We start from the raw sequence: 19,970 nt of genomic DNA on the forward strand, positions 1-19,970 counted from the left end.
TTACTTTGAAAACCTGGTTTGGGATAGGAGTTAGAGTATGGTATTTTTTTTGGTTTACAACCACAGCAAGCGTCTTCAGCCACGCTTGCAGCTCTGTGAGGCTAAATGCTAAAGTGACAATACTCACATGCTGGGAGGGACAGTATAATGCTTGACAGTGGCCTGCTGTCAGTTCAAGCTAGAAATAAGTCCAATTAAAAAAGATACTGTAGTGCAAGCCAGATCTCTCCTTAAATCTGATCTCAGAACAGCATTCTGTCCAATATAGCTGTCGTTGACAGGGCTTCTACCGTTCTGAGGTCAGTTATGATATCGGACGCATCATGCTCAGATGCGTGTGGGAACTAAACCTGATTATGAAACTGTGAGAGGCAGCAGTAGCAAATAAGAGAGCAAATTACACTCATTTTTTCATCAGTTTACGGGATCTGCCATAAGTTTGAGACAAAATACTGTTACGGGAGTAGAGCAGCTCCTTACAGGAATAGCTCAGTACGTAGGTTGTGTGCGTAGCGGGAGAGAGAGAAAGCGATGATGCTGTCGACCTGAGCAGAGTTACCTAGTTAGTTAGCAGTCAGCGGTGTAGCTGTGGACGTAGCGGTGTGATGTTTGTGCACTTTAGGCTGTTTTTCAGTAAATAAATGCTACGACTCATCAAGACCGAAGTTCCTCTGTGATTCCCAACTACAGCCCAGACGATGAGCCAGGAAAGGTAAACAACACTGAGGCTGCGCGGTTCTGCTTGCCTATCTGTAAAAAATCCCCGCCCGCCCCTGGTGTTTCATTATTTTAGCATGTAAACATGCTAATGTTTGCCAATTAGCAACAAAGCCTAGCCACGAGAGCCAGATAACTACTGTGGCCATTCAGTATTAGTTGACATATTTCAGTCTGCACCTCAGTAGTGGATCGACTGATTGACCAGCTGACATGGCCAATCCCTACAGCCAAAGTGATGGCAAAAAAAAAACCCTTCACTTACATTCTTCAACACAGGAGCTACTGTATGGCAGGATACATAGCAACCTAATGGGAAATAATAATTTGAAAGTAAATGCAAGAACCTTTTTGTTTTGATGAATTCACAATTTCTCAGTTTCACCTAAGGATTGACAGCTCTTGTTTTCATTTGCTTGACCACCCCAAAGCCCAAAGCCCTGTTGATTCAGGTTTAAATTAGTCTCCAGGCAGCAACCTTTGTTGAAGAAGAACACAAGAGAGCCATTTGAGGAAGGCTGAGCCAAGCCTCTGTCCTCCTCATTATGTCCATTGTGGATCATTGAAGTGATTTCAGTGGGGGGGGGTGAGGAAAAACAATATTCTCTCCAAGGTGCTGCAGTTTGATTATATCACACATATAATGACAGATTTAGAGAAAAACTTCTTAATCTTGCTTTAGCACAAGTTGTTCTGAGGAGAGATGAGAGCAGAGTGAGAAAGGTCAAACTCTTAGATTGAATTGAATCTGGTTTGTTCATCTTCACTTAGGGTTCACTCCGACAAGCCACATGCAATGAGTTGTCCTTCAAACAGCAGTAGTCGCACATGGATTGTGTTGGTATGTGTGTGTCTTATGCATGTTCAAACACGAGAGTGAGAGAGATAGTATAGACAGAGAGAGAGAGAGAGAGAGAGAGCGCCCAAGATTCCTTCTGTGCAGTGGTAATTGCGAATCATTTGTGCTTTAAATTGGCAAGATGTAATGGGGTCAGGATGTGTCAATTATTTAAGTGCTTTCATGTCACCTGACATGACCTTCACACTGTGAGGGTGTGTGTGTCTGTGTGTGTATATGTGTGTATGTATGTGCGTTATCACGAAGGGGGATGAGCATAAAGGGACATTGCGGGGCACTATGATGTGTGTGTTTCTTACCTCCTTCAGAGCTCTAACAACTGTTAGCTTTACATTAGCCTAAATAATGATGACAGAACTAGAGAACAGACTGTGCAAATTTTAATGGCCAGTTCCTCCGGCTCTCACACTCATTACTAAATAAGAGGCAGCTCAGTATGTCTCATACTTGAAAAACTGACCTTTAAAAAAAATTCCCTGTCCTGCTTATCCCTCATCGTCATGCTCTTTCTCCCACCATTGGCGCCTCTCTACCTTCCTCATTTCTCCCCCTTGAAACACTGGACTCCCATTTTACGAACACACTCAAAAATGGAGGTGGTTACAGTGGAGGGATGCTCTGCAGAATTCACAGTCCTTTGAGGTGTGTTTCAACAGAAACAGAGCTCATGCATTATTCTTCTTTTGCTATTATGATTAAGCACATTTACAGTAACTGAGACAGAAGCCCAGAGCCGCATAAAACCGCAATTATTTATGTTTGAAAGTGGAAAAATGTGACTGTGTATGTAAATGAAGCTTGTGAGAATCTGTGTATGTGTTTATGTGTTAATGTGTGTAGGGGTTAACTTGATAGGCTCTTGTGCCTCTTTGGTGGCAGCTGAATGTTTTCAAGTGCAGCATCTGTAGCGAGTGTTTCATTTAAATGTCCCCAGGCCCCTCACTGCTAAATTCTCATCAAATAGTCATAGGTGACATTATAACCTCTTGTCTTGTAAACGCAACAATGGCCGAAGCGCCTGACAAGAAACCGTGTTCTGGTTTAAGTTCTGGTTTCAAAATGAAACATTCTTGCTGTGCAGCGCCAGGATTAGATTTAACTGAGTTAGCTTGGTGTGACTGCTCCATTGTACTTACATGTGGCGAGTGATTCAGCTTCTACTTTCAGATCACTTTTCCTTTTCAAAGGTATTAAAGTACTCAAATCTTGCAGGAATGACAAGGGCTTTCATTTGACTCAGTGAGACAGAGCACCAAGCTATTATTAGAGACACCTCATTATTTCATTTGGCAGGTCCAAACTGTGCTTCAATTAACTTTTGTTAATTAAGCTCTTCTGCTGCTTTAATGTAATTTTTTTCATATGACATTTTAGTAATTTTCCTTTTTTTTTTTCACCTGAAAAGAAGACAAACATTAAATTAAAATCATCTAAAATGTTTGTTAGATCCATTTCATGTTCCAGAGCTATTTTCTGGCTCCATTTGTGACGTTGTGATGTTGTTTGTTCCTAAGATATCAGCAATGACGATAATGAACAATGGAAATCTGATGTTCATTTAGACATTAGACACTATTATTAGTACTAATCATAGTTTTTCATAATCCAGATGAATTCATCATAAATGTTAATGTAATCACAGGTAATATTTTAGATAGACTACTTACATATCTGAATCACCAAGTCATAGCGTGTGTGAGCTTTTGTGTTTGTGTGCTTACTCAGTGGATATTTATTCAGGCTTTAATGTGTGTAGCCAGGATGCATTGTCATCGTGTGTGAGTTTTTTTGGTTGGATTTACAATCCTACATTTAGGAAGCTGACAGGAATGAGAGAGCAAAAGAAAGAAATAGGGACTATAGGAGTTTGTATCACTGTGTGTCTGTGTGTAGATGAGGTTGGTGGTATTGTCGTCCCCGCACTTCTGCTTCCGTTACAAATAATAGGGTTTGGATTTCAACATGAATGTCTCAGCTGGCTCCACTGTTATTTCTCCAAATGTTCAGACCGTATCACAGTACCAAATACAGGCTCGTGTCCAGGCTAAGTGTGTGAATAGTAGTAGATGAATGCTGTAATTAAAACAAACATACATGGTTTATTGTGCTCCGTAAAAAAAAAAAAAAAAAGAAGTAGTGTCACGCCTCTGAAAAGTCATTAGTGCCCTAAATCCAGCATGAGCTCCGGTCTTGTTTTGCATTATTGATTTCAAGTGTGGGTTGATGTGAGGAATTGATTATTATAACTGCCTACTGGCTTTGTTTTCAAACCCTTGCTGAGCTGTGTATACATGCGCAGAGGCATTTATTTTTGAATGGCATTAGCACGCAGGGACAATCAATCAAATCTTTTTTGGCGCATTCTGATTGAATAGTCAATCGCAAAGATTTATGTGGCATAAGGCTTCATTTATTCGAAGATTCCCGCAGTGCTGCCCATCACTGGAAAGTGAAAGAGGAGGGCAGTTTAAATCATTTGATATTTCCTCAGTGACAATGTCCTCACATCGTCCTTGAAATAGGCCATTAGTAGACTTTATATTAAGAGTTTGGGATTTTAGTCTCCATACGTTCAATGCCATAACCACCAATCCATCACCACACACTCATGACTAGTTCTTTCACATTTTTTGAGTCCATTTTACCTGTCAGCTGCCAACTCACCTGCCATTCTGTCATTCCCAGTCACACCAGCTGTTTCTCTCAGTTCCTCATTCCCCAGCTACCCTTCTAGTTTATACATCTGCCTGGTTACAGACTCCCAATGACCTGCAAAGGAAGAGTTGACCATCACTAAGCCACTTTGTGGTAACCGTGCTAATTTGTCTGATTGTAATGTAGAGGAAGGTAAACAGTGACCAAGCACGAAACGCAACTGTCCTGGAAACTTGAAACAAATGACTTGTAGCAAAATAAATTCCATACCGGTCTGGAACCACCCTAGATCTGGGCCTGGTGCTAGCTTGGCTAGGCCAGTGGTTATGTGACCCCACTTTGCAAGTTGAAGCAGTCCATCGAGACTGTTAGGTCATCTGTTAGGTCATCAGGCTGTAGGATTCAAGTCTGCTTGTCAGTTTTCTGTCTGCTCATTTGACCCTTGTCTGCGTGGTTGAAATTTCATCTACCACTTTATTCCACTTCAGATGTGTTTGAACTTTGACTACATTTTACTAACCTTAGCCTGCCTCTTTGTTTCAGTACACTTTTTTTTTTTTTAACTTTAGCTACTGAGTCTGTGAGTCTGACTTTTGGGTCCAAATCCTGTTGTAGTGCACCACAGAGCATCTCAGTATCTGCTATAAAATTCAGAGGTCATGGTCGCAAAAAGGCTCTAATGTCCTTCCACACAACTTCCTGGGAGATCCTTCCAGGACGTAAAAACGTGGCCCAGCGCCTGGACCATCTCCAGACTCTTGAACAATGTCAACTCCTCCTCTCTCGTTTGAGCAGCAACTTAAGATAATTATAAAAACGCTCAGTATCTCCAGTGGAGTCTGATTACCATTTCTTCAACACGATTCTTCAGTTGCTCAGACATTTCCAGGAATAATTTAATGCAGTGCAATCCACTTTGTAACAATAGACATCGTATTTCTTAAATGGCAGACACCGTATCTACTCTCCGCTTTTAATTTCTTTTCCCTGCAGCATCTTTTCTTCTGAACCCTGTGGGCGACTTGCTGACAGGGGTCAGAGCTGTTCTGAGGAATGTGACCAGAAAGGAAAGTGTTCTCATGGTGACAGAATGGGAGCGATGCCCACTAGAAACTGGCCTTTTGTCTTCACTGGAAAATCAATGTGGGGAGACAGAGAAAGATGCAGATAGACCAACATAGAGAAAGGAGAGGAGAGGAGGAAAAATTCAGATTGAGGGTAAAGAAAAAACAGTGGGTGAGGACCACTAACCTGATAATAAGATCAAAAGGTGGATGGTGTCTTTTCTGCCAGCTGTTACCAGTTGTCACTCACATTACCTTTGTGCCACTTGCCATAGAAACCAACCCCAGCTACACCCCAGCGAGAGATGTTGGCTTACTGAGACGTGCACAGGTGATCTTTTTGTTAAAGACCTTCGCAGGGCTCAAGTTAAAACTGGAGGCACCCTCAGTATTCTTTCTGTTCGGCAGTTCCAGTTTTATATGATTGAAAATTAAATTGAATTGGCAGAAAGAGAGGGAGCGGCACAAGGATGGTGAAAGTCGACTTGTTACGTAAATTCTGAATCGATGATGTAGTTTTTATTTCTGTAAATGGATTTCTGTCCTTGTGAGTTGAAGGAAGGAACAGTCTGTGTTTGTAGGTATTGTGTCTCCAACTGTGTTTTGCCTTCATGTGTGTGTATGTGAGCATTTCAGCGTTTGCAGTGTGTGCCACCGTTTGCAGCCAGGAAGGCTTTATTTCCCACTATTCAGTAATTGGGTTCACTGTCTCGCTCTGCTGAGTCCTGATTGTGGTTCTGTTTTGCTCCCCAATGGAGGAACACCGTCGCTGAATTCTGATTATGTAAATGACTTGTCTTGTCTTTATAGCTCTGGATATAGCTCGTTTGTTGTTTACCATCTCCTCCCTGTTCACTGACGGATTATACAATTAGAAATTAAAGTTGGCTTTTGAAAGTCAAGGTAATAGTCCCAACAGAAAACAGTAATGTACAAATTTAATTAGCTTCATGCTAGTTTTACGGGTGTGTTGATGAGGTACGTGAAAACTGACAGTGTATCAAACAGAACAGATAAAGTTGTAAAGGCTGGTTATCTTTCAGAAGAGCTACAAGACAGCCACATATTCACAGGCTCAGATCTTTTTTTTCAGTCGTCCAGTACCTGCAATGAGACAGTCAATAGAGGTGCAGAGCAATTCATGCCTCCCGGATACGATGGACAGTTGCTAAGGTTGGCCTCCCCGGTGGCCTGTAAGCCAGCGGGTTAATTGTGATGCTGAGAGAGGCATGCAGTGAGAAAGACGGCAACCTGGAGAGCCAGACAGAGGAATCAACAGACAATCAACTAAATGTTTACTCGGAGAGAGCGGATCAAGACCCCGGAGAGAAGAGGAGTGGACGGAGAGAAAATGAGAAAAGCACCGACACTGAAAGACGGGAGAGGAGATGTTGTTAGCCTTTTATGTTTTTTGAGATATGCTTCTGTATATTGCTTTTTATGAGCTCACATCTGTCTGTGTCTGCTTTGTCTTGCTCCCAGAGCTAAAAATCTCATTTCAATGCTTGCATTATCTGATAATTGTGGTAATGATAACAAGTCAGTGAGAGCGGAAGGCACATAAGTTTCTGCAGTTTCTTTTATTTCTGTCAGCTCACTGTAATTACCTTTGCCAAGGATGTTTTCATCCGTGTCTGTCTGTTGGTTTGTTTGCTTATTTGTCAGCAGGATTATGCAAAAAGTACTGAACCAATTTGCACCAAACTTGGTGGAGGGATTGAGCAAAGGGTCAAAGAAAACTCCATTACATTCTGGGGCAGATCTGGTTTGTTTACTATGAATTTGAATGTTTTTCTCTGAAGTCTGGTATATGTTGTTGGGCACTGGCCTTGGTGGAGGTCTTCGCTCTCCGAGAGCCGTTCTAGTTTGTGAATGAAGGCCAAAGGTTTGCCATAGTTATAAGAGACAAATAGAGTGGGTGACAATGAAATTGTCAACGCTCCAAGACACAATTATTTTTGGGCTTTTCAAAAATGTCAAAAAAAAAAGGAGGAAGAGAATGTGTCAAAAAAAGGAAAAACAGTGGTTACCTCTTTCATCCATATTTCTATGAGCAGGAAGTGCAGACAGAGCCCACTCAAATTTTCACTTCACACTATTCAAGACAAGCTCACTAGGCTCCATTAGTACTGGCTGTATGTTAGTGTCATACCCTAACTCGGCATCGAGTAAGTCAGCTACTCAAGGACTGGCACAGGTACAATGGACAATCCTGCTTGTGCTCACAGAACTGCAGTTACCGTGTGTGTTCAGTTCTCACAAGCTCAAACCTGCCATTATTCCCCATCATAAGTGTTTGTCAGATGGTGGAATAGTTTCCTCCTGCCACACCTTTCTGATGTCCACGTCCGACCATGTTCTGTCAAAGCTGACAATCCACTATTCCAACTCACTTAGAGTCACCATTCAAACACACTGTGATTGATCAGCTATGTGGAATTGAGAAAAGAGCCAGGGTCTTAACTTCGCTCTCTAGCCTGACAGCTATTGATTGGTCCACAGGCCCACTTGCAAATTGGAAGGCAATGGCGACTCCTGTAAGGTCGAGAGAAAGTTTTGCACAAGTGTGAACTCATCAAATGCTGCAGACAGGTAGACGCGTACACCTGCAGAGGAGGTTGTGTGTAGGTTGCTGCATGGTTCATGCTGAGAGCTTTACAGCCTCTAGTAGGTTGAATAGAGGAAAGTCGATGCATCAAACAGGACGCGGCATTTTTATTTTCAAATATGGGACGATCCTGTATTATACGTGACGGGTGGCAGCCCTAGCATCTCCAGTTGTTGTGGTCCTGTTTCAGTTTTTTTACCTGCTCCCAGTCTTGTTTCACAGTGTGGAAAATGTGTTCGCTTGCACGCTCCATGCAGACTTTAAAACATGGTGGGTGAAATAAAATGCAGCGAGTACTCGACCAGTCAGAAATGTTCAGCACTGCAGACCACACACCCCCCAAAGTTAATTGTTCTAATAATAATAATAATGATATTAATTATTAGAATTAATTATTATAATAACCAATAATTCAAATTTAGAATTAAGGTATCCATCTGTGAATAGGAACAATACAACCATAACAAACTATAGTAAGATATTGCATCTTAATACCATAGAGAAATAAAGACAAAACAACAGTGGAATTAAACAAATACATTTGTAATACATCATACAGTAAATACAGCTAAATGAATATATGGAAGAATGGATGTGACCTAGAGCAGAGTTAGAACACAGGTCATTTTTGAAGTGGTAACAGTTAAATAAAGTTCCTCCGTCGATTTAATCACCCTCTACGGCACACTCAAGGTCAAGGTAATGAGATTAGCCAGCGTTAAGGAGATTTAATAATGTTCATCCATTTAGTTATGAACAGGAATATTAAAAATCTTGGGTTCTTTGGTCAGTAACTTTAGACTGTGCATAATTGCCTTGAGCTGTAGTGACCAGAGATAAGGGTTTTGTTTGTGGCGCTGTGGTAAACTTATATCTTGCCTGTTCTCACTGTTAGAAAGTGATGAGTTGCAGTCCAGTTAAAGCAGCACTGCATCCATGGTTGTATTGATGAGCGGTGGATCTCCTAATTTGATCAAGTTTTAAGTTTTTGCAAGTGTTTTTTTTTTTTTTTTTAATGCTGTAGTGACATGACTGGAAGCCTGTGAGTAAAATCTAATGGTCAGCCATCAGTCTAATATCTGCCAGGTGGCTTCACTGATACAAACCAGTGGAATCAAACAGAGCTGATGAAAGTGTTTGTGTAGGCAGCAGTGTCAGAAACAGGCTTTGCGTGACGGTTCCTCCCCCACATCACACCTCTGCAGTGTGCGGAAGAGACATCTGTACCTCCTTCTCCCCCTGCTGTAGCTGCTCTTTCACCTCCTAATCATCTTAGAGGGAGGTGACGAAGATTGACTGAACGCACACACAGGCTCACACACACACACACACACACACACACACACACACACACACACACACACACACACACACACACACATGCATGCACACAGAAATCCACCAATTTTTCATATAGTACACCCTAGTAAGGCTCCCTAGGCTGCACAGCTTGTGTGACATTCTGTTCCTAATGTATGGGAAATGCCACATGTGCATACATTACAGCCAAGCCTGTCAGTGCAAAAGCCGGTGGTAGCCCGAGGTCACAGCTGCACACATGGACCTTTAACAGACAGACTTGTTTGTCACTAAGGGATGATGCCGAGGGCCTGTCTGGAGCCGGGAGAAAGTTTGAGCGGCAGCTGGAATTTAATATGCATTTCTTGCAAGTTGCGAGGCTGTTACATATGTATCGTGAGTTTGTGCTGATAACACAATGGTGCTGGCTAATTGCTTTTGTGAAACACCACTTTCATGGTTGTGCGATTGACTCACATCACTCGCATCCTCTGAAGCTGCAGTTAGTCTCTCTCCAAGTGTATTGTCATGCCTGGCTGCTCTGCTCTCACTAGAGGTGTGGAAGCACAATTAGTAAGAACCATGTACTTATCATTTATTCCCTTTGTTTTAATTGTGTGCTTTCAGAAGAAATTCTACCTACAGTAAGCTTATTGAAATTTGGGGAACTGAAGACAGTGACAACATCATGCTAATGCAATCCAGATGTTCTGTGTTGAGGCTTCTTTTCCCTGTCAACTGCAGCTGGACCTATATTCATCTTGACTAGTGACTGTCCAGCTTGGGGATAGTTCATAGCTTCTTTCCAATTGGTTAATACTATGTTGTTTTTGGGCAAAGGCCAATCATGGCCTTCGGCTCTGCCTTAAAGAAAACTATGAATTACACCTTGGTCATTTGCTTGATGAGATTGTCAGTGTTTTGCGTGTTTTTTCAGGGCAACAGGGCAACTTTTCGTACCCAGTTACCCACATTTCAATACACCTACCGTCGGCACAGGCTTGGCTCTGAAATCACACCATTATAACACAGTGAATAAATGATTAAACAAAGAATAAATTATAAACAAATTATTCATTTCACTTTCACAGAGGCAACTCCTCTCTCACTCCTCAACATTAGTTTCAACTCTCCCATCATTGGTTTCATTCAGTGTGTCCCTGAAGAATACTCTCCTCATCATCACTGCTATCAGCCTCAGTCTCTTTACACCTCTCACATGTTCCTCTCTGCCACCTGCTACCCGAGCATGGTAAACACACCAACACGTGCACCCACGCACACACATATGCATACATACATGGCAGCGTAGCCACGAAAGGTCGGCCGAATGCCAGGTTGGATGTGGTGGCTTTCTGGTCCCTCTCATGGTTCCCCCTACTGCTGTGCTCATCAATTATACACAGCCTGTGCTGTGTGTGTGTGTGTGTGTGTGTGTGTGTGTGTGTGTGTGTGTGTGTGTGTGTGCGTGTGCGCGCTTGTGTGTGTGTGTGTGTGTGTGTGCAGGTGCACTTGTGTGAGCCTGCAGTTGTGTCAGAAACAAAGAGACAGTGGCATTGTGGGTTTGATGTGCACTTGGTTGTTTATGTGCAACGTGTATTCTTAACCTAATAGTTTTCTCAGTGAAAGAGAAATGACCCAGGAGAGACGGGCACATTCATATACATATGATGAACACACACACACACACACACACACACACACACACACACACACACACACACACACACACACACACACACACACACACACACACACACACACACACACACACACAGCATGATTAGGCAGGAAGAGAATGAACAATTTATGTGAAGGGAATTCAAAAGAAAGTGGAGATTTTTCAGCAGCAGTAGAGGCATCATTTTCTTTTTTGTCCTGCCCTGACTTTGTCTGGGGATTCTCTCGTCTTGCATTTTATTGGTGACAAAATAGAGCCATAAAAAATGTGAGCAGCAGAAGGAAATCAGTCTTTTGTATCCACAGGAATAAGGCCCTGTGCTCTCCTGCAGGGGCTTTAAAGTCTGCAATGGGGACACTTGCTGAAAAAGAATGAATGTAATTATGCTGCAAGTTTTATTTTCAGTGTCACCCACACTACACCCATGAACACTGAAGCATTCATCTTCTTCACTGGCCACTTTTTGAGATGTTTTTTTGTGTGTGTGTTTGAGTCTAACGCCAGATGCAGTTAATAGGGCCCTCGTATCAGGACATGCACATTATGTATTACCTCAATATTTTGAGGTATTTTTTCGATGTGTTTTTCATTTTTTTAGCTCGAGTGTGGAATAAAACAGAATAAAACACAGTCACCACTATGCAATCACTGACATAACTGACAGAATAACACAAGATGTGGGCCTCTTGGTGGGCGCTCTGTGAGTCCTTCGTTTGACAGCTGACCCTGCGCCGTCGTCGCTCCTCGAGGGATGAACTGGCAGGGGATAAGATGCAGAGAGCGCAAGACACAAAGGTTGCAGCATACATGCCCTGCAGGCTCAAAACACCTCCACCTTCGCTTTTTGTTTTTGCCGCAATACAAAACAACATGGCATGTACAGAACGTGTAAACACCTCATTTGGAAAGCGCAGTCATCAACACAAAATTCAACATCTGTTTAAAAAAGTCAACAAACACTTATCTTGTTGCAAGTAAACATTTTGCAGAAAGTGGTCTAGTAAAGGTCACACTAATGATATCCTGTGTGCTGCTGGTTCTGATGGGTTCTGCCCTCAAATGGCTCATTTCAGACTCTTCTAACAGACTTTCTAAGTCTTAATCTCTGAGAAAAAAAATGACTCTGCTTTTGCAGTCAGACTTTCAAACCTCTCTAAGAGCTTCCCGTAAAGAAATCTGTTCTGCTACTTCAGGGAATTCTTTTGAACCTCAACCTGTGTTTCTTCATTAGGTGGTAATTGCCTTTGATGCATCTTTGTCTGGTCTTAAACCTGCAATAACTGGTTTCTTTTTAATTGCTTGGGGGCAGTGGAACAAACTATAAACACAACACTGTCATATTATTACCTTTTAAGTTGATGCGGTCAACATATTAACAGTTACCTATTTACACATCTGGCAGACACAGAGCAACATTAGTATTCATTTGGAGTTGGGTTTGTGTCTATCTGATGAATGAAGGTCAGTATTCGTTCTCTTCTTCCTCTGTTTTTAGTCTGCACCAACTCCTGAGCAAATACCTGAATCTTATGTTGCAAAATGCTTCATTGTGTTCACTATCTTCTTGATATTGTCTTCTGGCAGCGTGAAGTGGGTTTACTAGAGCTTTTGGCTGAAACATCTGCTTGCTGAGAGTGAACCACAACACTATGGACTGGAAAACCATGGTCCATCACTATAAGTGACTCCTCTCACATACAAGAGATGTGATTGTTAGTATAAAGAAACTGAATATTAAACAGTTCTGTCATAAATGATTTTTCATACTCATTTATTTAAACATTTTATCCTAATGGTAAATAAAGCACATTATCATTATTATGAAGGTAGTAACAAATTTGGTATTAACCTATATGAAATGGATGATAAGCAGTCACATGTTTGACTCTAAGTACAGTATAACACCAGAGCTTATGATGGCATAACAACACAACCTGCTCAAAAGAGTAGTAGACACATATCTTTTTTCCTTGTCAAAACCTGGTGTCTGTATCGCCCACAATGCACCTCGCTCACCAACAGTTTGGTTTAAGATTTGGATAAGCTATGATAGTAGTGGCTAACATAGCCTCGAGTTTATAGCTTCAAGCAGTGATCGGGTAAACTCACTTCTATCTAACTCCACACCCCCATGTGTTTTTCATTTTCAAACCTGTAGTCCTCATCCCCAAACAACGCTCCCTCGGGAGCCACAAAAGGCTTTCTCCATTTCCCATTTAACTAATTTACATTCAGATTTGAACATCATCAGATATACTGATTCTTGCAGTCTATCACCCTTAGCTCCCTCTTGTGCAGTCAATGATAAGAATTAATCAGAAAAACATCCAAAACCCTGATATGCAATAGTGATAAAATTGCAAGTGCTTCCACTACGGGGGAAAACGATAATAAAATAAACGCACTTCTCTGGAGAAGCTGAGTTTTAAGCCTGATCAGCAGAATACTGAATGTTAATCATTTCAGCTACACGGCACATTTTTAAATTGGATTACCAGACATTTTACTTTTTTAATGCTAATTAATTCAATTATGTATTTTTGTAATCAGCAGTTTAGTCCGGATTACATTGCACAAGCAGAAACATATTCTAGAGTTATCTTCACATCATCTCTGTATCTGTAGGAATATGTGCATAAATACATATGTGTAATTGTATTTTGCTTGTGTATTCTGTGTCGTCCTCTTATTTTCAATATCCTGTCCTCCTCCGCGTTCGTCTTCCTGCTATATTTCACCCTGACTCTGTTACACTGTGTCCTGTAGCTAACCAGCCGTGACATCTGGAGCAAAATGGGTGTAAAAGCTGCAGACAGAGGCCTCATGGGATTATAGACCAGCCTGAGAAACAGTAAACAGAATGTCATTCACTTCTAGTTGGTTTCAGTGTTCTATCAATTCACTGACGCTGATTAAACACTGCCTCATGCTGCCACATTAAAGCATTGCGCTCTTAGTTTGCAGCCTGGAAGAAAAGCATTCATTTAGACACATCGAGCAGAGTAGGCTGTAGGAAGACTGTCCTTTTCCTGGCAGGGTTTTATTAGTCTGACTTGTTCCTTTGTATTTCAGTCATGTCGGTGGCAGCGGTTCTAATTACGCTGTGTCACTTTCTCCTTCTCTGTTTCCCTTGTCTCCTGCCCCTGCACCTTCCCCATCTGTCCTTCACTTATTTTGTTGCCATAATAGTTTAGACCTCTCTCGTACAGCTGCTTTTCTCATTTTTCACTTTTATTGCAATCTCATAGAATGATAAAGGAGATTGTTTTCCTAACAATAACAGTCTTTACTGCATAACTCTGTGTTCCAAAAACTCAAGACGGTGTAATTTACGGTACTTTGTGCCTTTGCTCATGCCTCCTAAAACGTGTTCAGTGGATTTGGGAATGTTAACTGACAGGTTTCTTTTTGTGAACCAGGCTTGTTTTAAATAGAGACGGTGCAGGGGTTACATTTCTGGTAGCTGCATCAATCACAACTGGCAATTATTGTGGGTGGGAAGCCACAGAGGGTTTGTATCCTTGCCACTGTGCTTGGATGTGTTATAGCATGAACACTCCCTGTGAAGCTTATTACTTTGAAAAAGAGGAAATGATCTGTCCACTCCCTCCCTCATTCAACTGTTAGGGAAAGTGGCCATTAGAAAAACTGGTTAAACATTTTTTGCCACTTGTGAGTATTCTAAACATCTTGTGAACACATATCAGTGTTGTATCAATAAGTGGTTATGGTGAACCTGCAGGTCACATATGATGAGCTGAAAGACGCTGAAATACTCTGTAGAGCTGAGGGGAACAACAGGTAGGTGGGTAACATTTATCTGCAGTTTCACATTACATGTAATTGATTATAGCTACTTTCAAATTAGGAACTATCGTAAAAAATGAAGGAAAGAAGTCAAAGGCCCTGTTCAGATGATAGCACATGACCAGACAGGAACAACATGAATGCATCCAATAAGCATTGACAATCCAAACCACATCCAGTGTCGGTCTGGACATATGCCCACACTATTATGTGAAATGCAGCTCCTGATCTGAATGGACTTTGGTCTATTTTGGGTCAGCCACTGTATGGATGTATTATTTTCTTGGATATAAATGGGTATACTGACCTCTTTTCTTTTTGACATGTTCTTTATCTGCAGTCATATGATTCTGGCAACTTTGTTGCTATGGCACCAGTGCTGCGCATAAGGGCCACATTGCTGGGAAAAATGAGGAATGAGGTCAGCTTCTTCTTGTATAAACAGAACCATCATCATCTGGTCTCGCAGAAACTTCGAAATGAATGCTCATTTTTATATTGAGTAGAAAAGAAATCTCTAGATTTTGACGATTGATGATGTGTGTGAATGCAGTAAGTCTCAGATATTCTCTGGATACATGTGAATATAGGTATAATACCTAAGAGATAGACAATCATGAATGTACAGTTAGGCCAAATCTCTCTCCAAAGACAGTCTGCTCCTAAGGCACAGGGCCACTGATGCATTGTTGTTATTAAACTTCAGGTCACTTAGTAACACACATAGGTCATCGTCTGCTGTGTCCTGGCCAGCGGCTGTTGAAATTGTGTTAGCCGTTGTGCTCTGCCTCCAGAACCTGGAGGACAAGACCCTACGACAGTGGAAATGAATTGGATGTGACAACACACGCCTCATAATTTGTGATGCTGATGGCCCCTGGCCTCAAACAGAGGGAGCCGGGTTTAAAGCCCAGTCAGAGGTTATACACGGATACTCTGTATCCTAGGTGAAAGGATTTAAGACCATCGAGGGGGCATAGGATGATGTAACCTGTGGGCATGTGGGTTTGCATGCACTCATGTATGTGTTGTGCACTCAATGTCTGTTTGTGCTTCAATGCATCTGTGTGTGTTTGTAGGTGTGTGCGCGTGTGTGTGTGGGCGGGTGCTCCTCCATCTAGATAACGGTCCTTCTCCTTTTGCAATCACATGACATCTAAAAATGAAGGATAAGTAGATCTGACTCATGGATGGACATTTTTAGCATCAAGAGAACACACACACAAAGGAAGTATAACAGTGAGATGAGCTCGCCAGCACCTGTGGCTTTGGGTAAAGATGATCCATGTTCATCTTTTATGTGTCTACAGGTGCATGGCCGCTTGGGGACAAAATGAATTATGAGAGCAAAATGCAGGAGCCACTGATTGAGATTATCTAAAGAATGTCTGTCTCATTGTTCCGGATATGAGGAACATGAGCAGACAGCTAAACTGATTAAGCCTGATCTGAAAGAATGATGCTGGTGGAGACACTCGTACGGACGTGATTGCATCTCTCTCTGCCTCCCATGCACACACTACATATAGCCAGTCCTAAATGATTGCCCAAGGAGACTTGAAACAAAGTAAATCATGTCACCCTGATTTGATAAGAATTGAACAGCATGAAGGGGCTCATACTGGGCAGTTAGAATGGGACCATATGGAGGCACAGGGCCAGCTCCTATCTGCCAGCTGAGGCTGTTTATGAGACACTCCCACCGCTGTGGCACCTGATCCTCCTGCCCATTTTTAAATTATGCAAAGCATAATGTGTATCTTTCTGCTTCCAGCAATCTACAAATGTGCAATTGAATGCAGTCAGACGCCCTGAAAACCTCATAATGAGTCATACTCATTTGTGTTTTTGGCTCGTTACGATGTGATTCTACAAATTATTTCAAGATTGTAGTAACTTCAAATAAAAAAATGTCCATACTGCACATCTAGCTAGGTGCCAAAGATAACCCATCATCCAAACTGTATATGCTCACTCATATAGTCATATAGACATATAGACTCATATAGACAGAAACACATGCATAACCACCTACACGCTCATACATTCAGACATAATGTCCATAGGGCATTGATTTTTCATTTGAGATATGCTTATGTGACAACCTGCTTCTGATTTGTTTTGTTTGAGTTATTGCATTGCTTTTCTTCTTTTCTTGTGTTTCTTTTCAGAAAGTCCTTCTCTGATGCGTCACTCACTGCTGGTATTCCCATTGATGCTTTTTAAAAAATCATCTTCTATTCTATTCTCATTTTTTACCAAACAAAGATGGATCTCTGCTCTCTTAACTGGACCTGAACCATCAAGCATTTCCCCGCTGCCCTCCCCCCTCAACTTTTCCCCTTTACATCATCTCATAGCTGGATGCTGCAGGACCTCCTGTGGACACACTCCATGAGACTTGACTGATGATGAAAGGTGTCCTGAGATGACACATGTTAAATAAGATACACACACACACACACACACACACACACACCTCAAAAACCCACTGATAATCTGGTTATAATAGCAGGGGATCTATCCTTCAGTATCACAGTGCACGCTATAGTGCTTAGTAGAACATAAGCATGGCTGTCCATCAGAATGATACCAAAAATTATGACCAAAGCCTTTTAGCTGGAACAAGGCTGAGTGTCTATAATGAGATTATCTCCAGGGTAGTGATGAAAGTGAAGCTTAAAATGAGTAATGATAGGTCTACAGCTTCACCTCTCTGCGTACACAGCGACGTATAGTTGCATTTTCCTCCTGCACTTTTCCTCCAAAGGCATTCCTCAGGTCAAAAACCTGCTTATTAAAAAATCATAAAATACAGCAGATTGAATCAACCGGGGTGAGTCATCTCTCATGTGCTCTCTCACTCTGTTTTCTCTTTCTCTCTCTGTCTCTGTTTCCTTGCTGTCACCGCTCCATCTGCCATCACTGTGGTTCAGTGAAGTGTGAACCTTCATCAGAACAGAGGCGACAGAGAGAGAGACAGAGGGCTGAGGAATAGGCGGCAGAGGAAGATAGAGAAAGAAAATGGAAAAGGGTAAAAATGGATTGAATGATCAGGTGACATCAGTAAAGCTGGGGATCAAAGGACACAGCAGTGGAGGGAAAGCACCAGGGACTGAAAAGAGAGTGGAGAATACTGCAGGGTCTTTTGCTGCACTTTTGTACCTCAGTATGTGATGCACATCCAGGTCAAATCCCTCAGTCAATGTATTTCTGCATCACGGTGTAGAAAATTCTTTTGATAGGTAACAAGTTTATATGAGCGACCCTGTTATTTTAAACATATTTCTTAAAAAAAAAAAAATGTTTTGATTAGTTTTAACACCGAACAGCAACTGCTTAGTAACACCACTGGCTGACAGATAATTGTAGGGAAAACACCGGCAAACAAACGAAAAAGCCCCCCCCCCATACAATTCATCCACCCACACAGTCCAACCCACCCTTCACGTGGCTTCGCAGTTCAGCTTGAGTTATTAATACCTCAGCAGTCACAGTCTGTCTTTCACATACACTTTACAATCAGCAGTTGTTGCCTCTCCTTCACAGCATTTGGACATAGAACATACATTTCTAAAACAAAGGCTGTGAAAAAATGTCAAATTAGATATATAAATTACCGGGTTAGAAAAAGGACCTTCCATTGATGTCATGAGTATCTATGTATGTGAACCCCAATGCCATCCTATAATAAATTGGCCTACATCTGCACACTTGCATGTGTGTGCGTATAATGTGACATGGAATCTTCTTTGAATGACAGCATGCCCGAGTTGATAAATAGTATCTATGAATCTTTTCATACTAATAGAAATAAAAAGATGTAGCAGGTAAACTATGTGTACATATATTTTTGTATATATTTGTGACATATCAGGTGATAAACATTGAGGTTTACATAGATTTCATGTTGTGGATGTTTCATTTTCCTCTGTACACTGGAGAGAAGCCGACTACACACAACAATGACTTGCTACTTACTAGAACAGCAATTGAAAAACAAACACAAAACCTTTCACTTTCTGTATTTAGGCTGACTCACCACCATTTTCTATTAACTGTGTTAGACAGCTACAAAATGTTAATTTATATGGAAATGTCACAGTTTCCTTATCAACGTGTTATTTGATGTTGTACGTTATTTGTGTTTAAAAGGCCTGAAGTGTCATCAACAACTGTAGAGTATGAAATTGAGCGGGAGGTGGAAAGATAATGCGTAAGAGGACAGGCGGAGAGGGAAACAGAGGACTGTTTGTTTTTATTTTTTCTGTCATCTCTACAGCAGCGGTCTGACCAATAATTACCTGCTACTTAAGAGATCAGAACCATTTCCACCATGCATGTGGCCTGTTACTCGTGTGAACAGTTTAGTTGATTACACAACAGTAAATCTGGAGCAGGTAGTGACAGGTCTGTACCGTTACTATTTGAGCTATATCACTTTTGTTGAACATTCGAAAAACACAAATGTCCTACACCCATCGCACGTTCTCTTCAAAGTAACAATGACATCGGGTTTCAATTAAGTAATATTGCATTTAAATTTAAATTTAGATTTACATTTGTGACATAAACTAAAATACTGAACAAATTCAAATTTGACCTGATGATGGCGCCAGATGAAACAACAAGCAGTCACCATCGTCTTTACAATTTATCTTTATCTTATCTTGAATAAAGTATATAGCTTGTGGAGTTTATAGCTTATGAATTTATAGCTTGAATTGTTGTGGAGACATTTTCTTTCTATACAGACAGTCCATCTAATAGGTGTAGCAATATTTCAGTCTGGACCAAAAGAGTGGCCAAGAGGTTTGTTGTTACGGGGTTGCGATGTTAGAGTGGCTAAAAACAAAGCTGGAAAGGATTTACGTGTGAGAGAATCAGTAGACTGATGTATTATTATGTATTAAGATAAATGTTAGCAATGTAGGTTTTGTTTATATGCTCTTAATTTCATAAGTCAACAGTCTTTGATATTTTTATGAAACAAAACAGACATTATCCATCTTATTTTGCTTCATGACAGAGAGAGCCCCTTGGCAAGAATAAAATGGGAGGTTGTTGACTACTTTCCTTCACTTTTAGTTATATTAGTCATGCTCCTTATCTCACCCGCAGATCACACGGGAAAGGTGGAAATTAGGCAAACTGTGAGGGAGGGGGAGGTGAATGTGGCTATTTCAGTCTTCCAGTGTTAGAACAAATAGAGTTTTCATGTCTCATGACACAAGGATGCTTCACAGCTGCAGAATATATATATACTAACACATTGTTTAT

The 19,970-nt window shown here is 41.3% G+C and overlaps 1 protein-coding gene and 1 long non-coding RNA gene across 2 annotated transcripts in view; both read left to right on the plus strand.

Moving 5' to 3' along the window:
- The window catches only part of yjefn3 (YjeF N-terminal domain containing 3), a 60,185-nt gene that overhangs the window by 4,662 nt on the left and 35,553 nt on the right, over positions 1–19,970 (plus strand). The window lies entirely within an intron of this gene.
- On the plus strand, positions 431–18,531 carry LOC130171156 (uncharacterized). Its single transcript, XR_008828088.1, has 3 exons — positions 431–712; positions 16,862–17,108; positions 17,627–18,531. It is a non-coding gene; the product is annotated as an uncharacterized LOC130171156 (long non-coding RNA).

The sequence above is a fragment of the Seriola aureovittata genome, chromosome 6 (assembly GCF_021018895.1).
Source record: "Seriola aureovittata isolate HTS-2021-v1 ecotype China chromosome 6, ASM2101889v1, whole genome shotgun sequence".
Lineage (NCBI taxonomy): Eukaryota > Metazoa > Chordata > Actinopteri > Carangiformes > Carangidae > Seriola > Seriola aureovittata.